A 24,737-nucleotide genomic window follows, 5' to 3' on the forward strand; every position below is an offset into this window, starting at 1 on the left:
AAGGAACCAAATAGAGACTTTTCTAAATTATCACATAAAGATTAAAACCCAAGAATACATTTCAATAAATGTATCCCCAGCCCTCAAAAAGCAAGATTCTTTAGTTTAGATTTAAGGGCCTTAGGAGTTTCAAAGCACTTCACTTTCTATTCAGAGAATTCTGTGTGAATTTATGGTTGTGCAATATACAGTAGACCCCCTTATCCACGGTTTCACTTTTTAGTTTCAGTTCTCCGTGGTCAACTGTGGTCCGAAAATGTTCTCATGCATTTTAAATCGTATGCCATTCTGAGCAGCTGGATGAAATCCCACCAGTCCTGCTCTGTGCCCCTGGGACATGAAACATCCCTTTGTCAAGCTCCATACTGTCAATGTTACTACCTGTTAGTCACCTAGCAGCTGTCCCGGTGATCAGATCCACTGCCTTGGTATCACAGTGCTGGTGTTCAACTCTCCCTTATTTTACTTACTAATAGTCCCAAGCACAAGAATAGTGATGCTGGCCACTTGAATGTGCCAACCAGAGCTTGAAAGTGCTTCCTTTACGTGAAAAGGTATGTAGGTGTAGGGAAAACATAGTTTGTATAGGGTTCGCTACTATCCATGGTTTTAGGCATTCACTGAGGGTCTTGGAACGTATTGCCTGTGGAGAAGGGGGGGCTATTATATTTGCTGGTTGACTTTAGACAGATCTGTTGTTTGGAATAATTAGATAATATAAACAAAGACTTCAGTACCCTATTTTCCTTCCCATTGAAGGCACTCAGATAGATGCTTCCCCTTTTCCTGCCCCATTGCCGCCACATCTCTGACAAGGATCACTTATTCCAGGCTCCGATATATATTCAATGTGGTTTCCCAACCGATGTTTAATGCCACTTAATGTTACTAAAATTGAGAATATTCTCATACTCCAAAAGTCACACTCTTAGAGCGTGTCACTCACTGAGTGACAGAGTAGATGTCCATTTTTTCATCTATGATTAGAACCTCATGCCTTGTGATTTTTTTAGTGACACTCATAAGGCCACACATAAGTGCCCAGCAGAGCCAGGAGTCTGGCCCAGAACTTCCTGGCTATGATCATCTTTCAGGTTCCCCTTCCCCTCTTCAGCATGAAAAGTGATGCACATCTTATAAAACTTTGAGATGGCACCAACCTGTTGTATTTCCACTTGCTTCATCCATAACTATGGACTCGACAGTGACTGAAGACAAATGTCCTCCCCCAATTTAGTCACTGAATTTAGTGGAGGATATATGGCCTGTGCTTAGGACATCAGGTGTCAAGACCTCTTATCCCACACCTGACACAGCCAGCAAGTTTCTAGGAGACCAACCCCGTTCACTTTCCTCCATAGTAGAATGTTTCTAACACTGCGCTGTCTCACCACTCTTCTGGGATTTCTGTGTGGTTTGCTTAATTTTTTGTACATGAATAATACTCACCATGTTAACTGTGATTATACATAAAGTTGCCATTGTTTTGCCAACTTAAATTTCCTAGCCAGTTGAGTAAGATAAACATTCTATCCTCAGTCTGACATGTGACCTGCTTTCATATGTATGGCTTTGAAATCTGATAAACCTGGGAGACATACAGACTGCATTTCTATATTGTGAAGCATCTGGGGCTCTATTATAATTTTTTTTTTTTTTTTTTTTGCCAAGCAATTAACAGTTAAATCTCCCTGGCATTCTTTGGTCATCAGTCAGCATGCCTAACACTTGTGGTACATGTGAAGGAAATGGATCACCGTGTTTACTGCAGGACTAGTGCATTCGTGTCTAGAGAAACAGTTTACCATGTGTCTTATGTGTCAAGAGAGAGTCAGGTCATCTCTTAAACATGGCCAGTGGATATTAGTCAGAGATTAGAGGCACAGCTTTATTGGGAAGATGAGTTCTGACGTATGGGAAAGTGTATGTTTGCTAAAAATGCTGTGTGTATTTTAAAAGATTCTGGAGGGTCTCTACATTGGGGGTGTTGATTACTCTGGGTGACTCTTTAGAGAGCATGGAGTCCTTCTGATCTAGGAAAGCTTTCCCTTGGTCATTATTGCCTTCACTTCTTCCTATGTTTCTCCCACACGTGGTTCATTTCTGACAACTGTGAAACGTCATAAAAAGAAATAAGCTGATAAAAAGAAATGACAAACAAACTGACTCTTTCTCTGATGTGCTTATAGTCTGATCTTGTATATCTCAAAGTGGGATGCCTAGTTCCCCTGCATCAGAACGAAGTGTCTTAAAATGCAGATTCCAGGGTCCCACCCATAGTGGGTGATTCAGAATCTCCCAACCCACGTGCATTTAAAATATCCCAGATGATGTTTACATCCTGAACAGTTGGGAAACATCCTCACAGACGGCGTGCTCACGTCGGAACTGGTACCGAGGGATGCATCTCCTCGTGCCCTCCGCTGTACCTCCTGCGCACCACCGTCAGCCCCCCCAAGCATTCTTCTCTCTTCCACCAGAGGCGTAAGGTTGTGGAGACCAGGGCGGAGAGGCACATGTGTGATTGTAAAAATCCTATGACTAATTTCAGGTAATCATTATCTCAGCCCTTATTCTAGAAGAAACGCACGTGCCAAAGGAGGGGCAGTCGTCACACAGGTATGAATATTTGCAGTTGACCTTTAGTTTTAAGTGAGCCTTCAGATGGAAGTATGCCTCATTTAGGAAATTCAAGTTCAGTATTTGGTTGACTTATCTCCTACGTGGTCTGAGAGAGCCAGGTTTTAATCCCCTCCCGTTCAGACACAGACTGGGGGAGGTTGTATTTGGGATCTCAGCCTAACCTTTCCAAGTTGGCCATGTTTAAAGGCACATTTATGCCGTGAGTGGGGTACTAGGCTTGGCGCATGCTAATGCTGCACCGCAAATATCTCCTTTTAAAGTATGTTCCAGGGTTTTTGTCCTAAATGGGTTTTCTATTAAATAACAGACTTTTTTTTTTTCTTTTTTCTTTTTTTAAATGAAGTATATGCAATTCCTAGATTGCTGTCCAAAGAGTGCATGGGACTGGGCTGGGGCTAGCCTGTTAAATGACAGGCGATGTAACTAATTAGAAAGGAGCTCCATTTAAGAAAGAAGGGCTAGTGTGATTTTGGAAAGCCCAGAGGGAAAGAACAGAAAGGAAGGCCTTCCCAGAGATGAGAGGGGGCCAAGCCCGTGGGAAAATGCTTTCCCGGAGCCACGTCTGCGGCAGAGACCACTGCCGAGCTACAGGCCTCCAGGTCCTTCTGGGATCCTTCTGCGACATGATCTTTGCTCGGGCGGTTTATGACATCACTGGGACCCCCTTGGTGGAATTACAACTGCATAATTCACAGTTAGCTGTTGTTTATTTTGTATTTAATCATTTGTGGAGCACACTGGCAGCGTACCCAGGGGAGCTTTGTGGTTATGCTCCTGCAAATCTTGTTGTTGCAAAATTGAGTACGTCAGAAGTAGTTCACCAAGTGTCATAACATCCCACGTTCAGGCCTTGCAGATGCTGGCCTTGGTGGGGATGGTCCTAAACTTATCCCAGCCGGCTCACCTTTTCAGTGAGTTTTCCTTTTGGGGGAACAGTTACCAAAGACAGTGGGGCTTCCTAGTTTAAATACAGTCTCGAAGTAAGTAATCATAATGCTTGCATAGAAAGATCATTCCCCATGTGGTGTCGACTTCTATAGTGTAACTGTGAAGCGTGGTTCTGTTCCTGTCAACCCGGAGGAATGTCTAAAACACATCAGATAACAGCGAAGGTTTCTAGGCTAGCAAAGGGAATCGGGATTGGTCTCCATATTTTTTGTTTGGCCCTGAAGCTCAGAGATGACCTTACTTATCTAATGCCCTTGGGTCTTTCAATGGGAAAAGGAGCTAAAGAGAGAAATTAAGATGTATCGAGTACCCATCATGATCAGGTACTGTGCTGGGTAATTTCTACTACCTACGTTGTTTAAATTTTCACAAGAATGCTTAGTGCTGGGTACCCTTTCCCCCCATTTACAAATTGGGCTTTGAGATTCAGAGGAGGCTCAGCAACTTGCCTGAAGCCTCAAAGTTAGTACAGACAAAAGCAGAAGTTGTCTTCAGCGCTCTGTTACCCCCTATTCTGTTATCCTCTCATTTACCCTCTGGTGGCTAGAAAACTAACTGGAAGGAGTGATTGAGTTGAATAGTTTTTCTGTGATGTATATTCCGTGGAGCACAGGACTCCTGTGACTGTAGTGTTGGGATTACAAATGAAAAGAATGCAAATAATCCTTCAGAAAATTATACCTTTGCCAAGAAAAGCCCCGATGGCACTGGGTACTCAGCAACAGCTAAGCAGCAAAATTGAGGTTAATTACAGGGCTCGGTGAACTTGAATGGAAGAGTGAGTTGGAAGTAGTCCTGGAGAAGAAACTAGGTGGGCCAGAAAGCTCTCCTGAAGATAGGCAGTTAATTCTGATCATGGCTCTGGCCTTTGGCATGTCACCCAGGCCCCTACTCAATCGTCCTATGAAATTGGAAAAACAACAATATATTTTCGATAAGCCTGTTAAAGGTTAAATCAGAAAGTCTGATTTGGTTGTTCAGAACAGGAAATTCATTTTTCCAAATGCAACGTTATAAGTGCTGATTAGAGTCCCAGGAAGCCTCCAAAAGACAAGGAAACATATGATATAGGTGAACTCTAGTGACAATGGAAGCAGCCAGAGTGTTGAATCCTAGAAGTGGCTCAATAGGAGGACAGGGATGTCTTTTCCTCTTTATTGGTATAGGACCAGTGCAGAGAAAAATTTAGAACTAGATGAAATTAATCTCTGGGCAACCTTCTTCAACCCCCCCCTCCCCCCCCCGCCACTAATGTCTGAATCTGGCACTCCTCCCGTGTGTTCTCACGTCCCTTTGTGCCATGGTCATGTTGCACGGTTTCTTAAAGATGCCACTGAGGTTTTGGTGCCTTGAGCATCCTACTCAGCCCTCTTCCTAGAGGTCCCAGTGAGGAAGATAAATACTTGGAACAATAGCTGAATGGAAAACAGTGTACTACTGAATTGTCATCATCTGGACAAACCCTCAATAAACCTTAGGCACCCCAAGGCCCCATCTTCTGGGATTTGCTGATAAACACAGTTGGAGACTTTGGTTTGGGTCTGCTGTGATCGCAGGACAGACTCCCATTCCAGTCCCTTTCTCTCACTCATTCGTTTATAAGTTTGACAAATATGGATTGAATCCCTGCTGTGTGCCAGTGGCCACTCCGGCTTCCTTGAATTCCACAAACTGCTTCTCATAAACCATACATTCTCCTGGGACAGAGAGGCCGTAAACAAGAAAATATACAAGCAACTAAATAAATAATTCAATTATAAATAATGATGAGTTCCATAAAGGAGATGAAACAGGCTTATCTGAGCAGGGATATGAATGGAAAAGAAGGATATAAGGGTGAAGAGCCTTTCGGGCAGCAGCATGAACAGCAAGTGCAAAGGCCCTGAGGCAGGAACACAGCTGATATGTCCAAGAAAGAAGGTCAGTGTGACTGGAAGATAGCAAGTGACAGCAGTTTGGGAGATGAGGTCAGAGAGATATAGAGGGGCCAGTGAGGAGCTGGGCTTATATACTCAGTGTGACAGCAGGGGATGGGAGCTGCATTGGTAGATGAAAGAGGCCTTGCCTAGAGGACTGGCTGAGGACACTTAACTTTTCTTAGCCTCATCTTTTCTGTGTTTCTGTACCCGGGTTTTCTCTCAAACTCAGTCTTTCCCTGGCCGGGTCCCTGGAAGCAGCTGCCGAAGGAGAGGGAGTTGGGTGGATGGAGCAGGGTGTGAGATGGGAGCAATTTTTTCTTGAGTTTGTTATTTGAAGAGATAGAGCCTGTAATTCAGGTACTGCCTATAATTTGCCCAGAAAGGAAGGGTTCTGTTTTAAGTTCTGCAAAAGCGGCCTCTTTGTAATTTAGCAAAACATCGGAAGGCAGCTTTGCTAACGACTACAATTCAGCTCTGTGAAGACTTGGGTAATGGAAAGGCCTTGAGAAGTGATTTGTGTATTTCCTAGTTCTCAGTACCTCCCCGTATGCGTGTCACAGCCAAAGGTCTTCTCTCCAAACTATGAAACAGTCATCATACCTCATGAGTGGAAATCAGAATATTCTACCTACACCGATCACTGGATTGACAAATATTGTGATCAGCATGTGCCAAACATCCTGGGTAACACTAAGAAGCCTCTGCCACAGGCTCTTGCCAAAAGAACCAATCACCGAACTGGTGAGATGACTCCCAACCCTCACATAGCTCACCACCAGTATAATTTTAACATGTCCAATCCTGATATCATTGACACTCCAAACCTGTCATTCAATGGTACCTCAAGCTACCGGGTGGAACCAGCTCAAAACTGAAACAGCAACCCCAACCCCAACCCCTCCCATCTTTCATTCTGCAGGCCTGCCTCTAGGACATGCTGTCTCACAAGCGCCTGGTCCTTCCCTGTAGCTCCTTACAGATGGAAATTTCTACGACCCCTTCCAGCCTGTAGGAGGAGTTCCTCACCTGTTAGAAACCACTCGTTGGAAAACTATCAGAAGAAACTTTGAAAATATACCTCCTGCTTTTAAAGATTTCAAACCCCAGATTCTTGAAGCTTGCAGCACCACGAGAGTTAATTCCTTACTAGCTCTTCTTTCTCAGCATTCTAACTATTCCAACATTTTTCATGATATTTCAAGAAATTTGGCAAATGATAAGTTCAAGTCAGCATAAACTTATAATTATGCAATTGATTAAGCAGCTCATGCAGAAAACTTCAGTATTCAACAAGAAAAACTAGACTTCATAGAAAATGAATCTTGGAACGAAACGACAGTCCCCTGACTTCCAGACTCCAACTTGGAGACAATCAGCTTATTAATTTCTTAGCACACGGGATTTAATCAATATTTCTCCCAGGGCTGAAATATTGGCTTTACCATAGGACTTACTTAAAGTTTTATTAGGCTTACCTGTTTTTCTGAGCTTCTACTAATGTCTTCATTAAGAATCAGAAAAACAGAGCAGAGGAAACAGGGTGAGGATAAACCAGTTTACACCAACTGTGGCTGGAACCACCAGCCAGGCACATGTCCCGATGCAGGGGACACAGAGGTGGGTAAGCACCGTCATGGTCAGCTTGGGCTTGGGAAGTCCTGTCACAGGGTGATTCACGTCTGGCCCAGCCATGGACTTGGGCACAGCTCAGCAGCCCTCCGCAGGCTGACTCCCAGCCAGGGGAGCTGTGAAGGTAATCCACGAGACACTTAGAGGGAAGGTAATTTGGGAATTACAGTGATTTGACCCAGATGAGCAAGTTTTAAAAATATTTGTTTTCATAGGTGGAAACTAAAAGAATTTGGAATTTGGAATCAGAGAACCAGAGATTTCCACTCTGTCTCTATTTCTGCCTATGTGTGCCACTCTGGGCATCTGTCACCTGTCTATAAAGTGGAATGATATTGCCCTGTTGATCTTTTTTTTTTATATATATGATTTTATTGATTTCAGAGAGAGGAAGGGAGAGGGAGAGATAGAAACATCAATGATGAGAGAGTCATTGATCGGCTGCCTCCTGCACGCCTCCAACTGTGGATCAAGCCCGCAGCCCGGGCATGTGCCCTGACTGGGAATCGAACTACCATCTCCTGGATCCTAGGTTGATGCTCAGCCTCTGAGCCAAGCCAGCCGGGCTGATCTTTTTGTCAATCATGTGGTCTGCAGGGGGCAGAACATGGAAAAAGGATGTGTATGCTTTGAGGTCTGATCAACCCGACTATAAAACTCTGTAAGAGGATAATAAAATAGTAGGAATTTTGGAGGGTGGTGTTTTCATACTGAGCAGGAAGCTCATACACGAGGAAGAGCTTCGGGGAAGAGGCCCCATTTGAACGAGACTTGAACTTCTATTTTTACACATCAAATTAGTGTGAGTTAATAACAATATAAACAGTAAGCAAGCAAATGTCAAATGGACGTGTACCTGCCCAATCCACAAGAGCCCTTCCAAGCAGGACGGGGACGCCTGTGAATTTCCTTGGCCAGAGTTGACTTTGCTTCACTCTGTTACAAGTTAAAAACATGGACCTCCGCCTCCAGGCTGTCAATCTGGCACCTTTCACCAGCATTAAACTCACTTAAAAATGATTTGAAACAACATGACGTAGTTAAAAAAACAACAGAACTGGTTGATTTTTAGTCAAGGGTACAAAATACAAGTTGCTATTTGTGTTCCAGATATATATATATTTATATATGCACATATATATAAGGTCTGGTGAGTGGAGAATGGCAACTTGGAAAAAATGCTGGCTTGGAAGACCAAGAGGGCGAGGCGGGCAGCTCTGTGTTTTATAGCCAGCTTTTTTTCTTTAAAAGAGCCTGTGGTGGGGGCTGGGGAGCAGAAGGGGAAGAAAGAGAAGTGGGGAAGAGAATTTCTCATTCAAACAATCCCATGGTTTTCAGCAAGGTCAAAAGTCTGAGAGTTCTGTGGTGCCTTGGGGAGAGAACTGAGGAAAATGTAACTTTCCAAGGTCAGCAATTTCTGACACTCATTCAAATTTTAGCCTTAGGGAGGTAGCTGTGTGATGAGAACAGAGGAAGAGGTGGCATGGGTAGATGACATTTAACATCGGGAGGGGACTGCGGCGGCAGCAGCTTGCTCAGTCCACTCCAGGGAGACATGTCCAGAACAGTCACCTCTTAATTGCCTGCACATGGAGCTCCCACTTGGTGGATTCTTTTAAAATCTGCACTTGGCACCTCTAACTTGCACACTGGAGAGTCCCCTCACTTCAGTATCAGAGGGACTCCAGTGGAAAGTAAGCCCAGGAAAAGCTCCTTAGAAATGTCTGTCTCCTGGGTAAATGGAAACAAAGAAACTGTAGGCTATTTCCCAAGCACAGATACAGAAAGGCGGCTTTTTGACTACCTTGTGGTCTGGGGAATGGAGCTCACACTGCCTGAATACCTTATAAATGGTTATGGCTTGCTTCTCTCCATTAGGGAGAATAATCAGGAATTGGTTGGGCCCTTCCCCATCCCCACCCCCAATGCAAGCCATGTACCTTTTCTTACTAACAGTAGCTTCTCAGAGTCACAGAGCATTAAACAAAAAGCATGATTTCTATGATAGGGAGAGCCTTTTTTTATTTTTTAAGGTCACCCTGACCATTTAGAATAGTGTAAGGAGCAGTACCAGCACTAAACAGGCAAATTTGAAATGCCCTATGTGAAAGCTGGTTTTAAGTAATGAGAAAATCTGGGCATCGGACATTTCCAGTCTGTGGAAGTCACTTTCAGTGAGCGAGTCCATTGGAGGCACTGGGTGAAACTCCAGACTTCCCTCCCTCATCTCTCAAAGGAAATTTCTTTGGATGCCTAGGGTTGCCCCACAACTTCGGTGAGTTCTTTGCTTTCTTGAGTCTTCTAAGACAACAGTAGAAGAGCTTTGCTGAAACAGGGGCAGGACCCAGGGACCGAGAGCGTGGACTAGGCATAGCCACCCCTTCTCTCGCTTGCTTGTCCTGCGAAAAGCCTCACCTTCCTTCCCTCTAAAATGAGGGTCACAACACTGCCCATCTAGGGTTATGGTGAGCGTTTGATGAGATAATGTATCCAAGGTGGTTGGCACTGGGCCTGGCATGTAGCAAATACCAAATGGAAGTTATTTTATAATAAGTACTTGATCCTTATTTTACAGTTGACCAGACACTGCGGAGTCCTTTCTCACTCACCCATAAAAACTGTGTGGCTATGCCCTTGAAATATTTGTAAACATCTGGAAGCGATTTAGTCTGAGGACACTTTAGGTAACTAAAGGGACTCAGTCTTAAAATGAATATATAGTCTCAGGAGACTCTGGGGTCAAAGAGCAAGTGACCAAATACTTCTACTCAATCCCGAAAGCTTTGTGGTGAGAGAAAAGGGAAAAGAGAGAAAAAGAGAAAGGGTGGGAGAGAAATAGGTTTTGCTTAAAGCTAAAGAATATTTTGTTTGAGAAGCAACATGTTGCTTACTCTGTGGTTTAGAAGTCAAAGCACCTAGGCTCTACATCCATTTATTTGCAGAATGACCTCTAGATCCATTGTGATAACTCTCTAAAAATGAATTATGATTATAATTATTGGTACTAACTTTATTAACCTAGAGATCATTGGAGATAAAACCTAGAACTCCTACTGACTTTGGGCCTAGAGAACAGTGTAAATTAAGAATTAAAGGAAACAATAATACTCAAAGTACAATGTGGGTCACTAAAATGTACTGTTACCGGGTACTGGTAGATATCTCTGGAACCGGGATATACTTGTGGCAAAATTAAGGTACTTGATTTTTTTTTTTTTCTATTTTTCTTAAAAATTGCTTTTATTTAACCGATCCATTTGAAAAAGAAATTGGGTTTTAAAATTTGATCTTCAAGATAATATGAAGTCAGGTATGTTTCAAGGGTTTCCAGCTTTAGCCCTTTAAAATTAATTTCAGAGTCTTTCTCAGGGTTACCCAGGCTTTGGTAATGTATTTGCTAATAAAATTTTATTTTTAAAAAAAATCTGGTACTCTTATTTATTTAGCCAATTTATTTAAAAAACCTCCTACCATTTTCTGACTATGTCGTTTCGTAAAGGAAAGGACAGTAGAACACCACAATAATAAAATGACTGCAATCTCAAATTAAGCAAATGGGTGCATTTAACTTATGAAAACCTCACTGTGTTGTACTTATTTTCCCCCATTTTATATTGGAACCTGAAAACTCTGACTTTGTTGGTAATCTCTGATTGAGGGGTTTTTTGGCCTCCTATAGCTTCACTGTATAATTGGCTGATTTTATCACTGAAACTATTCTGATGATTTTGTGTTGACTCAAGTTCAAGTAAAATCCACATTACTCTTTAGCTTCGCATGTTTTGGTTCTTAGTTCTGTGACAATAAAATTATCCTCGGTGCACATTTCAAACCAGATGAAGAATAATCTGAGCTAAACAAAGTCATCTGAGAGCTTTCCCCTCCCCCAGGAATTACTGATTTGAAGTTGTACTGAATCCATCAGGAGACTTTTCCCCTAATCCATTGGTACCCAAACCTCAGATTCCTCAACTTCTTAGGGGCAGTAATAGCGAACCTTTACTATTTTCTGTTTTTTCAAAAGCCTAATGAATATTTATTGTCTATAGACAAAGAAACTTTAAGATATTTTTATTGGATTGATATTAATCTAGGGTGATTCTAGAGCTCTTGGAACATAGAACAAATTGATTAAAGAGCATAATGAATGCATGAGTGAATGATGCCATCCCTGGCTATCAGAATTTACCTAATGCAAATGACAAAATATAGTTTATTTGGTAGGAAAGGTTTTAAAAAATGGAATCTATGGAGGAAGGCAGTCCATGGAGCTGTAAAGATTGAGAACATTCATTTTGGTTTTTTTTTTTTTTTTATGAAGATGTGAGTGGAAATAAGGCTGTGCTTTGAGGAAGGTTTATACATTTCATCTTTATGTTTGTGACCAGAAATATATACCAAAAAACTTTCAGTGTATGGTCCCAGGGTCCTGATACTTACTAGCTTAAAAAGGTGAGGGGATTAAGAAGTATAAATTGGCAGTTATAAAATAGTCACGGGGATGTACAGTACAGCATAGGGAATGTAGTGGGTATTGTAATAACTATATATGGTGCCAGGTAGGTACTAGATTTATCGGGGTGATCACTTTGTAAGGCATAGAAATGTGTAATCACTGTGTTGTACACCTGAAACTAATATAATGTATGTCAACTGTAATTGAAAAATTTTAAAAATAAAGAAAAAAATCATCTTCATTTCCTAGGTACTTTTCTTGCTTTTGGACGCCAGGTGGCGATATGGGGCGAGGTGTGGGGAGCTTGGGGCACTGAGGTTGGATTTGGTCCTAGCAAAAGAGGAAGCATGTGGAGAGCTGGAGAACAAAGTGATCAGATTGAATACTGTGTGTGTGTGTGTGTGTGTGTGTGTGTGTGAGAGAGAGAGAGAGAGAGAGAGAGAGAGAGAGAGAGAGAGAGAGAGAGAGATCCAAAAAGGGGAAGCTGTGGTTACATGTGGCTGAGAAAGAGCAGGTTGGCATTCATCACCTGAGTGAAACACCTTTCTCACCTGATTCCAGAAGGTATTTTTCACTTGGAAAATTCAGGAGCTACCAGGAGGTATCTAGCTCCTGCAAGCCATTTTTGCTTAGTATTTCATTATATATAAGATTCTCCCTCCTCTCATTCCTTCCATTCATTCAACATTTGCAGAGAACCTACTGTTCTATGCACTGTAATAAGCATAGAAATATGCTAGAAGCAGACATGTGAATCCTAAGTCAGCAACGCATTATGGGTTCCAGAATGGAGTCATGATCAGGGCAAGATAAAGAAGAGTCACAAAGGATGGAGTTGCCACACCAGTGGGAGCCATGAACTTTGAGCTGAACAGTGAATAGATTGGGGAAGGGGAATTATTCTAATAGTCATTTTTGCCACCAAGAACAATTCAACTGTGTGTGGTATGGATGAGAAAGGTGGGTTGGGTCTTAGCTTTGATTTATAGTCATATATCCAAAACAATCAGTAGTTACCATTAGTAGCCTAGTGTTTGAATGTGAAAATTCAAGAGAATATACATTTGGGGAAACCTGACTTCCTCACCACTCCTTATATATAAGAATTTGTGTGATAAGAGTAATTATAATGTAAATTGGACTTTAAATATTCAAATGTTTTTATTGGGTCAAGATTAGATATGGGCTACGTGGATCATGTTCCCAAGAGGTCCTGAAAGTGTGATCCTGGAAAGAGTATGAATAAAATACAATTTTAGAAACTATTTGGAGAGATGGAAATGTAAGAGCCTAGGGGGAGAGTAGAAGCTTGGCTGGATGCAGGCACTGCCATCAGCATCAGAACAAGGGACTGCATGAGTTGATCAGAGGTTGTCCATTAGAAAAGGCTTGGTTTCAGGGAGAAGATCCTGATGGTTTTGTTTAGGCAGAGTCTAAAGAAGATAATGTGATGAAAAGGTGCTTGCTTGCCCTGGCCGACATGGCTTAGTTGGTTTGGTGTCGTCCTGTGCACCAAAGGGTTGCTGGTTCGATTCCTGGTCAGGACACATGCCCGGATGCAGGCAGATCCCCAGTAGGGGGCCTGCAGGGGGCAGCTGATCGATGTTACACTCCCACATTGATGTTTCTCTCTCCCCCTCCCCCTTCCTCTCTCTCTAAAAATCAATAAAAGTGTGTGTTTTTTAAAGAAGAAAAGGTGCTTGCTTGATAAAATTTGGGGATGGATGATAGAATTAATTTGGGTGTTCAGGTGACTGGAGAGAGTAGGGTAAGATGTGTTTTGTTGGGTACTGTTTTTTAGTACCAATCACAGATCTGGAAAGTCATTGCTAAGAGTATCTTTTGAATGTATAAATGAAATAAAGCAGATGGGTTGGGTGCCAGCCAGAAAGCAAAACTTGGGTTAAAATGTTTATTAGCCAACCTAGGAGTGAATATAAAGTAATGTCTTTTAGAAGCTGCTGATGGATTTAATCAGGCCAAACTCACATAAGTCATGAGAACCAACTAGTTTTTACAGAGTTGCTCCTCAAGTGGATTCTGGCATTATTGAGAAGAAATTAACTTCCTTCCTCCCTTCCTCCCTTCTTCCATCCCTCCTTCCATCTCTCCTTTTCTCCTTTCCTTCTTTTGCATGCATCTGTTTTTATTTCAGGAACATTGAATTATGGTGTTTTCCTCTGTTCCCTTCTTTCCCTTTCCTTTCTCCCCCTTCCTCCTCCCCACTTCCCCCCTTTTTCCTTCCCTACTTTTGTGTGAGTGACAGTCAGATTTGTCTTGGTTGTAGAATCATGATTTTCTCAAGATACCAACTATTGAGTATTGAAATGGGTGCAAAAGAGAACCTTCATGGAACAAACTAACTCTTTCTCTCCCCTCCCCCCCCCCCACGTGTACACCTACCGATCTTGCATTTTTCCGTATCTGGGGCTATTGGAATTTTTATATCATCAAAAAAAGGCTTACTTTCTGCAGAAAGCCCTTGACCCCAAGGCACCATGGAAAATTTTAGGAGCTGGTCTAATCCCATATATATTCCAGGCAAATTTTGACAGCCTTATTGCTTTCATCATTAAGAAATCCTGGAACTTTTCCTGAATAGCCAGGCGTATTAACACCGGCATCTTGATTCAGCTCCAACCCAACCTTCAATTTACCTCACTCTGGCGAGTCACTGCATTCTCTTCCCCCTCCTTCTGTGACCTGAGCCGTGCCGGGACACCGCTGTGTGCTGTTAATATTTGTAGCATTCTCAGGAGACAGAAGCTATAGAAAAGCCAAATACCATGGTTTTGTTATTATTACTAATCACAGGGCCTTACCTCAAAGGAATAAAGGTGAGAAGAGATGAATTAGCATTGATAAATGACTTGCAAATTGGAATATGCAGCAGAAAGGTTCTAAATATTACTAAAAAGAGTGGAGACAGCATGCAAATGTGATTAAGGAGGTGGGGTTAGAGGGCACATGCTGGAATATGGGTGCACCTAGGGTCAGTGTGAACGAATTCTGCGATGATGTTATTTCCTGAGCATACTGATCTCAGAGGCCGGATTTCAGGAAACAGGATATTCAGTGCAGCAGAACTGCCTTCCCTATGAAGGGGACCAAGAAAGAACAACCGTGGACTTGCTTGCTGGGCTGCAATCACCTCTTCCCCTGTCTCCCGCCCCCACTAAACTCCACATTCACCATCATAAACAATTTTGAAATTTTGTGTTGCTAGGTAAACTCTGCTCAGCCAGGCTCTGAAGATGAAAACTTCTAGGAACAAGGAGCCTGACACTGCTCCTAGTATGATGTAGGAAGAGCAATGGGGCTGACAGGGCAATTTATTCCTTGCTATTTCCTGGAAATTGAATAAAAATGATGAAGAACTGGGCCCAGCTGGGCGTGGCTCAGCGGTTGAGCTTCAACCTAGGATCCAGGCAATCGGGGTTCGATTCCCGGTCAGGGCACATGCCCGGGTTGCGGGCTCGATCAATGACTCTCTCATCATTGATGTTTCTCTCTCTCTCTCTCTCTCTCTCTCTCCTTTCCTCTCTCTGAAATCAATAAAGATATATTTTTTTAAAAAAATGATGAGGAACTCAAGTCCTGAATTGAACTAAATGTTGAGTTGAGACAGGGGATGAAGGAAACTCGATTCTCTGAGAAATCCGATTTTACCAGAGGAAGGTAGGAACTAGTAACTAAGCAACGAGTCTACAGAGTATAAAACTCAGGTTGGGTTTTTGCCTACAAAGTCAAATGGTTGGGAGCACTAATTCCATCTTATTTACAAACACTGGCTTGCTAATTTTCATGTATTCTGCCTGTGAGGAGTGGGAACAGGATTGCTCACCACACAGAAATTCCATGAGGCAAACAGTTTTAGTTTTCCAAAGCATGTGCAGTTTTCTCAAAGCACAGTCACTGCCACGAAGGATTTTATTACCAGAGACTTTGGTTTCCAGGTGCAAGCGTGTCCAAAATCCCAGGTGTAAATGTATCCAAATGTCAGCACCGCAAACCTTCTCACTTGTCATTCGGTTTCTCTCTCTTGTTTGCTAAAGTACCTGCCAACACATGAAACACAGTAGAAACGTAGAGTCAATTCTTTAAATGAATTGGGGGGGGGGGGGGCGGAAACAGTAATGCACACAATCATTGAATTCAGAGTTGAAAGAGAGCTTCTAAGTGATGGCATCAGACCTGTTCTGGGATCTGGAATTCCTCCTCCGGTATTCCTGGCAGACAGAACGCAGGCTTGCTTAAAGATTTTCACAGATAGGCAGTGCACTGTCTCACAGAACAGCTGCTTTCGCAAGGTGGAAATTATCTTTATAAAATGTATACGAAAATTCCATGCATGCATATGCTGATGTGCATGTATACTACACATGCCCATTTAGAAGAGGCCTAGTCCCTGTGTAACTGCATTTTCTTATTCAAAAGCCAGTCCCATGGGCTAAGAAGAGTGAGCATACTTATGGGGAAAATAAGAAAATTGGAATAGTACTTACGACCCGGGAAACATGCCCACCGTATTTAGCACTGTATTAAGAAAGCATATTTATGCTTTTAGTACCAAGCACATCTTCTTATTGATTCAGGGACTTCTGTTTCACAATGAGAGCTGACTGTAAATAAAACTTTACCCATTTATTTTTCCTTTTCCTGTAGTACTGGAGTCTAATGAGTAACAGCTGTACTTGAAGTGTTTCTATAGATACAAATTAAAGTATGATAGCATCTGAGAATCTTTTGCTGTTAGAATAACAATGACTGTAGGAACTAAGAGGTAGCTAAAGGCGTCAGTTCTTCTAATTTATCATTCAGCCTGTTCATGCAATAAATTGGGAAGCTGGCAGGACCCAACAATCCTGTCACTGGAGGAGTTCCCCAGGCGCTCTGACCTTGCATGTAGTTGTAAGAACTTGCAATGGAAGGGCCCAGTACACCCACTGGGAGGTCTCCGGATGTCTGACTTACCCCATATCTGATATTGGAATGGCTCAGGGTGATAACTGCACCCGATAGACAATTAGAGCTGGAAGGGGCTAGAGAGGGTGTCCTTTGGAACCTCTTGTTTGCAAAATGAGTAAACAAGGGTGATTTGCACAAGATCAGCTCGCTAGTTGCACAACTGTGACTAAGACGTGAGCTCCCATTTAATGCTCATTACCTTCCACCAGCGGCTTTCCCACACCTGCATTGTGGTTGTCACCATTCAAATGAAGATGCTATGTAAGTTCTACGCACCTAAGCATTTAATCAGTTGTGCTCTCCTCCCCTCCCCCCTTTTTATAGCAAAACCTTTATGGAATATATTTGATGCTAGTGTCATCTGTCTGTTCTTATGTCCTTGGGTGGAGAGGTCATTCTCTCATGCTGGAACTATGTGCATGTGTGAGATTCTCAGCCACAGTTGGATAGACAGAGAGGACCTACATCTCACGCCTGCACCTGGTCCCTTATTCAAGGTGCAAGGTGGGCAGGAGCAAAGGAGGGAGTGACATGAAATTCCAGGGTCTAGGGCAGTAAGACATGCTCATCTATGGTTTTGGAAAATTCAGTGGGGGTTCCTCCCACACCGCAGAAATGATAGTAAGTGTATCACTAGCCATGACCAGCGGTGTCATGTTAAGACACAAAGGGGCCATCTTGAATCTCAAGTTCATATATCTTACGTAACCTATTTCCTAGTGTTCAGCTCCCAGAGAGGAGTATTGCAATAGTCAGGAAAAGATAACATAAGGTGTAGCTCAGAGTCCAGGAGGGATGTGGTTAAGATTTGTCAAGCTATTAGAAGTCTTTTATAGGGAAAATTACCTCACCCAGTGACTCTTATGAATCCAGATTTTCCAGTTAAAAAAAGGGCAAAGAACACATTTTGCAATTTGCACTAGAGATTAGTATCTCTTGACTTAAATGCAAATTGCTTTAAAAGCTAGGAAAAACCTATAAAAATTTTAAATGTTCCACACCGGGGGCTTAAACTAAGCGTCTTTGTCAAATAAAATGACTCCTGGAAGATCTGCTCTGAGCGACTTTCTTTGCATCTAAGCACAGCCTCTTTCAGAGGAAGGAAACAGTAAAGTTCTCACAGAGGGAGCAAACGTCCGCCACTCAGTAAAAAGCCCTGGGCCTGGCGGCACGAAGGCTTTAATTTAGCTCAGCTCACTCCTCCGTGAGTTCATTTGGAGCACCAATAAAAGGAGATTATTTTTGGACTGAGAATCTGCCTGGCACATTCTTTGAACCTAATAGAGCTAAATAAAGCTGTGCAAGCTCCTGTAATTTCTGGAGGTCACCCACAAGCGATAGCCCTGCGCTTGTTTTTATGAACCTAGCAGACCCAATGTGAAGGAACATCCTTTGATTGGAGAGAGCAGGAGCCTCATATATGAATAGACCCACTTCTTAAGCATGCATTAACCTCTCTCTCTCTCTCTCTCACACACACACACACACACACACACACACACACACACACACCAGTCCAGGAAGCCGCAATCACGAAGGAAAAGCAGAGGCCTAGAAGTAAAATAAGCTGAGACTTGGTTTGTGTCCTGGCACCTAACCTGTTTCCATTCCAATCACTTAATCTCTCTGAAGCTCGGTTACTTTATTGGAAATGGAAACGACTGCCTCCCTTGGGTTATCATATTGGATGTGAGAAAGTTTACACATCCACAGTCACTTTACACATATAATATTGTAGTCTTGGTTTTTCCTTGCTTGTATCTTTTCTATTTTTTTCTCAGAATAATGTAAGACAAGCTCAAGAGTCTCAAAAAACCGTAAGAGGAAAATAATCCATTATTGCATCACTCAGAGGTGAACGCTCTTAACATTTTGATTTCTTTCCTTCAGGTCTTTCTTTGCTCAATATTGTTTTATATAGTTAAGAACATACCATATGTATAACTTGCATTCATATATATGTGGGCATATATATTCACAAGTGTTCTTTCATATCATTAAAAAATCTTTATAAAACATAACTTTTAATAACACACATTCCCCCATCATCTTTATCAACATTATATTGAGTGTTATCATCATTTGTTGAACACTAGGAACCATGTCTAAGTGGTGTACACAGATTTATGTTATTTTACTTCATTCACATGAGAGATGTTTGTACACTGAGATTAATACAGCCAATTAAACCACAATATTGAAGAGACTAGTAATATTAATTCATAAACCTCTGAGACAAACTTCAACTCTTTAATTAACTGGTATCAAGGTGGTAGTAACATGGATAATGACCTCATACTTCTCTGAAAAATTAAAACTAAGTAAGAATATATATACAGATCCATATATATGTCTTATAACTTACATAAGCATTTGAACATACTTTCTAAATTTTTATTTTAATGTCTGGGAAACAAAGCATGGCTTTTTGTGTTCTTGAAGAAAGCAATCATTTAAAGATGGGTTAATGGCTCGGTGAAATGCAAAAAGGCTTCTTCCAGGACACACAGGCACCATTCAGGGTTTGGGTGGGTGTTATACAATCACAGCGGAGGCCTTTGGCTTATTAAAATCACGATTTTTCTGACCATTTAGCCTCTAAATGAAGCAACTGGGAGAAAGAACACTGTATTATTCTTTAGCTTTCAGAAATCAATCTTGGCATTTCCATTTTTATCAACAGAACACATTCAGAGCAGGATTGGGGCAGCGTAGCCGCTGACTCGATCTGGCCGGTGATTCTTAAGCAACGACTTGCACGACCATGACCCGCGTTCTGCCGAAAGCTGGCTGGCCCACCCGCCTCTGCTGGCCGAGCTGAACGCAGGGAGAGTACTCGAGCTGGAAGAGTCCGTCTGTAGGGGGACAGGGTGGGCGAAGAAGGATGGAGGGGGTCTCTGGAGAAGGGGCTCCAGGCCGTTAACTTTCTAATCCGCCCCTCAGAGGGGCCCGCTGGCCGCCAAGGCTGCTGTTATCCTGTGCGCGGTGTTGACGCTCTGTAATCCTTTGTCAGAGTAATTGACGGTGAAGTCTGCACTTTTGCAGCTAATGATAAATAGGCCTTTTAAAGGTTGTAATTTCTTGTTTAACCGATGCCAGTTGCAAATACTTTGTGCTGAGGAATAATTCCTCTGTGCCAAATAAAATACAGTGGAAGTCTGTGGCGTGTTTTTCAGCTTATTGTTAGTCACAGCCTGCCTGACAGAGCACTTTCTGTGCAGGAGATAAATGCTCAGGCCGTCTGGCTGCCAAGTTTCGTACAGAAAGGACTTTTCTGGTGGAAAAAGCTTTCCTGTTTCTCCAGCAAACATTAATAAGGTTGTGTGTGGGTTTTTTTATGTTGTGCTTTTAATTTTTATTCTTTTACAAAACTCTTTCAGAGAGGTAGATGCTTGGTTTCTGGACATGTGAGGGATTCTTTGAGTTTTTAACTGTGTCTCGTTTCTTTCTCTGTTCCATTGTGGAGCTCTGGTCTGCACGCAGCTTCTCCAGCTACACGGTGAGAAGCGGACTCTCGGCAGTTTGCAGAAAACTGTATGATGAGCAATAGGACTGGGGAAGAGGGTCAGGAGGGGGCCGCCCACTTCAAGACTGAAGGGAAAACTACAGTGAACGGGGCTGGAAAACGGCCAACAGGACAGAAACAAGGGTTCCTGTGGACTCCAAAGGGGGCAGGCTGGCTTGGATTTGAATTGGGGTGACTGACTTTAAAAATGAAACAAAGCAACACAGAAAGACGGTGGGAAATACCAGTTTGCCTCAAAGTACAAATGGATGCGTTTCTGGGAGTTTTGTATGTATGTAATTATATGTTAAATGTACCAGTGGAGTTAGCAATTTTTAAATATCCTAAGGTCAGTTTTTGGGGTCCTATCTGGTATTATGTTTTTGGAAATTTTCCTTTCTTATGCATCAGGTTGCTTAAAGTGATGCTTCTCAGGAGCCTGGGGAGTTCAGCAGAAAGTCTTTGGTGGGCTGAGTGACTGCAGGTTCCTCACAGAGAGGTGCCTGGACTTTTTGGGTGTTTATTTGGCCCACTTGGAAAGTCCTTCAGAGCTCTCCTATACATTAAAAAAAAAAAATCATACTTCTTTATGTTCTGAATTTGCACTTTGTATCTTTAGTAACTTGGATACACATATACTTCATAGATTGAAAAAAATGAGGAAAGTTAAAAACAGGCCCAGACAGAGGAGATAGTGGGAGATGATGGACAGAGATATTAGGGTGGAAGTCTTAAGAATCAGAGCAGCCCCGGCATCCTGACCATGAAAAGTAGCAGGCAGGGCCACATTATTAGCACTGACCTTCCGAGTCTATAAAGCATGGTTTGTCTCATGCCCAGCCAAAACCAAGCTCCATGCAATTACCAGGATGCTATCTGAAAGGCAAAACTGCTCCAGACACCCACTCCTCTGCTGAAAAACTCCATTCCTGACTCCCCTGCGTGAAAAGATGAAGTCCAAGTGCGTGTTGTAAGAGGCCCTTCCCTACCTGGCCCTGCTTTCCTCATGGCTTCGTCTTTCTTTTTTCAAGGCTCCCAAATACTCAGCTGCAGCAGCACAGGAGGGTCAAGATCATTTCACTTACCAGCCCTGCAATGCTGAGATGTCTACTTTTCCAAACCTTTAAAATTAGCACAGTGACATGCTCCTTCATGGGGCTGAAGTGAGGAATAAGTGAGGTGAAAATCCCCTATTGGCAACGAGTAATTCTGCTTTCTATCTCTCTACTCCATCCATTACTAACAGCCTTTTCCCCAAAATGTATGGTTTGTGGTTTTTCCCCCCAAATCCAGCACAATTAGGTATTCCTTTTCTGTGACTCTTTTCTCACGTATTAAAATATAGCTGATCCCTCCTTTGTGCCACTTTTTACAGTGTTTGCCCTGTTATTTGACTTAGCTCATTCTTTTCTGAAGTTACTCGTTTGTATACCTGGTTTTCTCACTAAACAGTGAGCGACTTGGGGAGGTGGAGGCCATCGACCTTTCATACACACCAACCAGTAGGTGTTCAATAAACATATGTTGCATGAATAGAAAGAAAACACAAGACAGGAGATCTGAATTGATTCGTCATTTGAATCCCACAGTCTAAAGTCTCATATAAGCCCTGAGCATGAAGTCACAGTTTAATTTGTGGGCATCTGACTCTTCCATCTCTACTCAGGCCAGATGCTTTGCTTGCTTCGTTCAAGAATTACACGTTTGTCGGACTCCCCCTATGGAGTTGGGGTGTGTGTGTGTAAGTGTGTGTGAGTGTAAAGCAGACTCACATTTCTGCTAACAAATGTAATTTCCATCGCAAAAGGACTAAAAAGAGAACTACCCAACTTAGTTTCTTAATGGGGCTAACCAGTTCTTTACACTGATGTGGTTGCCTGAGTTCATGTTGGAAGACATCACATTTTGATTTGTTTTCTCGTGTTTTCCATTGGTCTGACCCATGAGCACCCTCTGAAGGATAACACTCAAATTTAAATTTTACTTATTTTGATAGCACTTAAGCAAAGACAATATAATGTGGCTTTTCCATAAATGGCAATAGTAGAGTATTTTAAACAACTCAGGGATTCCTGAAAGCTGAGGCTGTGGCAGCTTAGTGATTGATGACGCTGAGTGTATCAGATGGGTCCTAGATCTACACAATTATCTTGTTCCCATTGACCTTATGCACAATCGGATTTATGCTCCCACCATTCTGGGAGGGTTTTATAACTAGTTGATCAGTAGAAGAATATAAATATCTTGTGGGCTATAAGTTCAAATCTCAATTTTTTGCTAAATTGAATGCTCAGAAGTGTGTCTCCAAACTAACCGTGAAAAATCACGTGAATGCAACCCAATCATATCGAGAAGTTGGTCTACTTATCTATTTCAATTTCTGCTTTAAAATTATACCCAACACACTCCTCCATTTTTTTAATAGTTTTAGGAAGGAAATTTCATAATCTCTACATTTTCTCAGGATCTCTGGTTCTATGAAAAGCAACTAGAGTAAAGCTTTTCAGAACTTGGCCTCTGTAGCCAAATGAACGGGAGCCACGTGTCAGTTGTGTGCCCTTGGACAGGCTGCTCAACCTCTCCCAGCCTCAGTTTCTTCATCTGCATTATGGGGATGATAAATAGCATGACCTTTCAGGATAGTGAAATATGAAATAAACACCTAACAGTGGTTTCTGGCAAATAGGAAGTACTCAGAAATTGTTTTATTAAAAATACTTAAGTACTTAACTTGGGAAATCACGTCAACCTAACATCATGGTTGATGAAAAGTACACAAGAAAGGTACAAAATATTGTCTCTGCCTTCACAGAGTTATGACATTATATGATAATTATATAAGCATATAATATGAATCATATAATAGAATTCTATAACAATTATCTAATAATGTCTTATTTCTATGCATAGCATTTTTAGAAAAATCATTATATCATCTCATAACAATCCTATAAGACATTTAGGACTTTGTTTATTCATTTGTTAGTAAAGAAACTGGAGCTTAAGAACGATGTGTGAGTTTGCTGACAGTGAGTGACAGAAATGGGACTGTATCAGGGCTCTGTCTCCTACCTACTTTCATCTCTAATACATGCCACTCTCTCCCTCTGGGTAGCTATTGAGACTGAAATACATAGAAAACAAAGACGACAGCATAACCGTGTATAACAATGAGCTAAGTTATAAAAATCAAGCACCTGAGGCAATTAGTTATTTAATTATTAGAATAATTAATGTGATCTAGAGAAGCTGGGGAAAGTAAAATAAAATTTTAATTAAAAATAAAATGTTACTCAACATCGGTTTCCCCTTACACTGAATTAGATAAAAGTTGCTTTCCTTAGTTTTGCTAAACTATTAAATCATAAAATTGTATTAAGTGCTTTTCTCTTATACCATAAAGACATTTGGAATATAAATGAAATAGCATATGTGAGGTGTTTTATGATCTTTGGAAGAAAGGCACCTTAGAAATGCAACCTCTCAACCCTCAGAAGTTATTAACTCAATTGCATTGTCTCTGGCTAATAGAATTCAGTTCCTTCCAACTGCCCTGAGAATAAAGTAGAGGACATAGGTTTCTAGTTCTTTCCCTGAGGTTCAAAAATCTGTAGGCTGTGGTTAACTTTTGGCTTGAACCCACAAAAAACACACTCCAAATATTCATCATGTCCAAAGGTTAAGGAGGGTACATAAGATGTAACTGATTTATAGGCCATTGATCACTGCAGTCATTGTCTAGGACTGGATGCTAACTTGCCTTCTCAGCTGTGCTATATCCTTAAAGGACCTGGAGATGCAAGAGAGATTTTGGAAAGCCAGTGGCATATATCTTCCTGTCTCCTGTCTTGAGCTCCCACAAGGAATGATCTTGGAGAAACTCACCTTCGTGATGTCTTTGTTGAAACAAATGGTAGACAGATTTGCCCCAGCAGATCTGCAGCCTGTGGCTAATAGACTATACACCAGACTTCTCCCAATCCTTGATATTAGACGTTCTCTCTGGCTCTGGGAAATAAATTGTTTTTCTGGATGTTCTCCTTTTGGAAGAGGCATCAACTTGGAATCTAATGAACAGGCCTAGATTCTGTTGTTACTGGATCCTCAGTAACATTATTTTTCCAGCTCTGACAAGAAGCTGCTTTTGTAGAGAGACTCATAAAACTTACCCAGTGGCTTTGCTCTGGACTTTGAAACATATACTGTAATTGTTCCAAAGTCTCATATATTACTTGGGTCCTAGTGGGCTGGTGTCAATGTATGAAGACCATCCTAGTGATTCATCTTTAATGCCCCTGTTCCTTTTTTAAATTTTTTTGCCACTTTCCCTCCTCCATGTCTGCATTATGCTGCAATTTAAGACCCCACTGATATAGTTCTTGGTTGTACCAACCAGCACAACTTCACTTGGAACCTTACACTCTGCTTTGGTTTATTTAAATTTTAAACATCTGAAATATCTATTTAAAATACTTTTTATTTTTTGTTTACAGCTGAGTCCAGCTGGCACCAATATCACATGAGTATTTGTCTGGAAGCTCCTACCTAGAAACTAATATGTCAAAGTGAGTTACCAGATAAAGTTGGCATGAGACTAGGTAATGATGATATGTCTCAGCACTTTTAGTGGGCTATACAGAAAGCCCAAACAAGTGAAATGTTTCCCAAT

The 24,737-nt window shown here is 41.8% G+C and overlaps 1 protein-coding gene across 2 annotated transcripts in view; it reads left to right on the forward strand.

Moving 5' to 3' along the window:
- PRRX1 (paired related homeobox 1) overlaps positions 1–24,737 on the forward strand; it is a 66,854-nt gene that overhangs the window by 13,012 nt on the left and 29,105 nt on the right. The window lies entirely within an intron of this gene.

The sequence above is a fragment of the Miniopterus schreibersii genome (genome assembly GCF_964146895.1).
Source record: "Miniopterus schreibersii genome assembly, chromosome: 19".
NCBI lineage: Eukaryota > Metazoa > Chordata > Mammalia > Chiroptera > Miniopteridae > Miniopterus > Miniopterus schreibersii.